Source organism: Chiloscyllium plagiosum, unplaced genomic scaffold, assembly GCF_037043375.1.
Source record: "Chiloscyllium plagiosum isolate Xiang-an unplaced genomic scaffold, Cpla_swu_hap1 HiC_scaffold_42, whole genome shotgun sequence".
NCBI classification, from domain to species: domain Eukaryota; kingdom Metazoa; phylum Chordata; class Chondrichthyes; order Orectolobiformes; family Hemiscylliidae; genus Chiloscyllium; species Chiloscyllium plagiosum.
Window position 1 is genome coordinate 71,859,764 of NW_028270180.1, and position 3,670 is coordinate 71,863,433.

Here is a 3,670-nt window from a genome sequence, read left to right on the forward strand (position 1 = left end):
AGCCGAGCATTCCCGCGAGCAACAATTATTCGATCGGAGGCTTTATGAAATGGAAAGGTGCCCACGAGTAACGTGTACGACTATTCGGCTTCCCTCCTGTGATGACGCTGGAACATTGACTCTCATATTCTCGGGAACATTTAATGAAGGCATTCTCGGTCCTGCAGATGAAGAACTCACACCTTATTTTGGCTTCGGAAAAATCAGTTTTGGTGCTTACTATAAGTCTGCGCTAACCCCGAGCCAGGTAGGATTCGAACCTACAATCTCCTGATCCGTAGTCAGGCGCGTTATCCATTGCGCCACTGGCCCGATGCATGCAGCTGACTTTAAGAGCCATGATGTTAACACGTACATGGTTAATAGCAGTCATGTTCACCAGTTGAACAAGCGAAAAAGATAATCATTGTCACTGCTTCAGTCCAATCTTCTTCACCTTTCAAAGCAGCGAATTTTCCAAAAAAAACACGTATGTCCTCATGAAGCTTCCATTCACACTCTGTCTGCTCAGTCAGTCAATGCTGATCTGATGAATTTCGAATCTACTTCTTCAGCATAACTGACGTGAACGTGAGCCTAATTACCACACTGTATCTACCAGTTAACTTTCAGAGATTGCGATTACATTAACGACCTTTGCGAGTATGCAGGAATGTGAATACTGTAAACCGAGCAATAAAATCCCTTCATGGAAATTAATCCTGTGCAAAGTCAACCATATAAGGACGGACAGATGACGTAAAAAAATCCTCTGCTTCTCTCTGCACAGATGTTTCTCCAAGAATTGACTCTTTGAAGAATTCTTCTTTGTAATTTAGACTTTCCCAGTTGCAGGTATTCCCTCAATCCACAAACAAGTATCCTGCTGAAAACTACTTCACTCAAGATTAAAATAGGTGACTATCTTTTCGCCCAGCTGTTGTCCCAATGTTCCCTGTTCCATGTCAATACAAGTTCTTGCAGGTGAAATTGGAGCTCCCAATGTCGTTAAGGCGGGAGCTTTTATCCTCGATACTTCACGTGTCTTTGTATCATCAGAGAATGGCATTCCGCTGAGCAATTGAATTTTCGCAGCCACATGCTCGCGCTCAACGCCATCACAATTTCCAATTCGTATTGGGTGCAGTGCGACTCAAATTCTCTGATTCCACGCCCTTGAACTGGGATTATATGATATGCCATGACATGATCACATCAATGAATGAGGAAATTGGTGAAGTAACCGATGTTAAAATACAGTGTTATTGAGAAATACATTTCAGCAATACCCTGCAGTATCCCATGACCCTTTGAAGTTTTGTCGATATCTCGCAAACGTGATCTCCTACAACCTCAATGTTGCAATCTCTACAGTCTCTCGGGACATAGAAGCTAAAGATTCAACCGAATCTGAGTTCCCACATCTCAGTCACTGTTTGACAAGTATTCCTTTGTGCGAGTGGTTCTGTTCCTGGCATAACCTCTGCCCCGATCCTTATTGCTTTTTGCATCGTGCTTTTCCATGTGGCGCCAGGATCATGAAATGATTCTTTCTTGGCATTGTCAACACAGCAAGTTCTACTCGAATCACTGTGACACCAATCGGCATTTTTCCCATTTTACTCCATGTAATATGTGCTTAGCTAACGCTGTGAAAATCAATCTTTTTTTTATATAAAAATATTCTTCGTGCTGATAAGTTTCCTTCGTCAAACACCCGCTGTCTCACATGTTTGCGTTTCACATATCAGAACCACCCTTTATCGGAGAAATCTCTCCCTCCCACAAGAACTAACTCGCCTAAACGTCCACCCTCCCATTTCACTGAGGTATTGCGCAATATAATACTCACATTTACACTGTTCATTCTGTACTGCTGCGGTCACTGTTTTGGGTGAAAGTGTTCAATCCCATGGTCGACATCTTCAAGCAATTCAATCCATTTAGATGCAGCCGTTCTATAATTAATCCTCGTGGAGCAGCTTTTACTGACACGGACAATAGATTACTGGAGCATCGGGCTCAGGATACGTGGACAGCGCAGAATTGAGCAAAAGATGTTTTATTGGAAACGACAAGTTTCTGTGGCTTTCTCCAGTCGTTTATTTCATTTGTTCATTCGGTTCCCCCGAAATATTGCGTGCAGCTCTGCAATTCACATTACAGTAGGCATGTGATCGCACTGGAAACCGTGCAGAAATTGACCAAATTGAAAAGGTTAGGTTATGACAACAGATTGTTTTGACTGGGGTTGTTTTCTTAAGACAGAGGAAACTGTGACGATACTTGTTTCATATGCACTAAGTAATGAGCGACATGGACAATGCAGACTAAAAGAAATGTTTCCTCTTGACCGATCAACAGGGGCATAGACTGAAGTTAAGAGGTGGAAAGGGTTGAGGAGATATGCAGAAAAATCTCATCAGCAAGCGTATGGTTGAATTTGGATTCACTGTCTGAAGAGATGCACAGAGGCGAACCCACATCACCTTCAGAAAAACAGGGATCTGAACTTGAGTTGTGTATGCAAACAAGGGCAAGTGTTGAAAATGAATAAAGATAGTCAAGCGATTGCATCTGACGAAAGCATGTACAACGACCTTTAGGGCTGTCATTCTACACATAAGTGGTATTCGTGCAGCTGTCCGTGGTGGCGAGCAGTTCCATTTTTTTTTGCTTTGATTCTCAGTCTGGGAGTTGGGGTTTGTTTCGATTCTGACAACGACATCAGCAAAAGCAGACCACCTGCAAGTGGAGTGTTTTTAGTACCTCGGATCAATTAATGACTTCGAGAAATGAGAGACGATGTCGCAGCCTCTTAAAGAAGGGGGATGGTGCCTCGGCAGTCTCTGCTAATGCAAACAGTTCACTCTCCATTCTCCTCTGATTCTGATTCCTAACGATTTTCCCAAAATTGTCAAAGCTGAGATTTGACTCTGTGTCTTGTTTCCTTCACAATCGCACGTGCCACAGTGAATCTCGGAAGGTTGACAGGAGTAAAGGGCAGCGTGAGTGACGAATTCAGCTTTCCCCCCAGTGATGGCTCTGGGATATTGACTCTGACGTTCGCAGGGACATTTAATGAAAGGACTCTTGACCCTGCAGTTCAAGGTGCAAACCTCAATTGGGCTTCAGAAAAGTCAGTTTTCAGTGCAATAAAGTCAGCGCTGCCCGCAAGCCAGTTTGGAATCGAAACTCCACTCAGCAGATCTGTAGTTAGGCATGTTATCCATTGTGCCACTGGCCCGTTGTATGTGCTACATTGTGCGGGAGATTAGCTTGTATGTGAATTTGAAGCCTGCCAGTCTTGCTCTTGAACCAAGTCGAAACCTTAACTGCGATTTCTGGACAGTAACCAAGCGTATTATCCATTGTGACACTGCGCTTGCGCGTGCTTGAGGTTGGTATTCTGCAGAATTGTGATCTAAACACGGACATGACCAATCGTACTCATGTTCACAAGTTGAATAACCAGGAAAGATAACCACTGTTACTGCTTCATTCCAATCATCCGCTCATTGCGCAGTGGGAGGTTTTGTAACGAAAAGACATTCATCCTCATGAAACTTCCATTCACTTTGTGTCGACTCAGCCATTCAATGGGATCTCCGCTCATCTGATGAATTTCAAATTCACTTCACTGATTTTTCAACATCACTTTTGATAAACTAATGCCTAATCACAACATCGC

General features: G+C 43.3%; 1 non-coding gene across 1 annotated transcript; it reads right to left on the reverse strand.

Annotated features, from left to right (window-relative positions):
* Window positions 1-239: 239 nt before the first annotated feature.
* trnar-acg (transfer RNA arginine (anticodon ACG)) lies at window positions 240-312 on the reverse strand. The gene has a single exon. It is a non-coding gene; the product is annotated as a tRNA-Arg (tRNA).
* Between the last annotated feature and the right edge of the window lie 3,358 nt (window positions 313-3,670).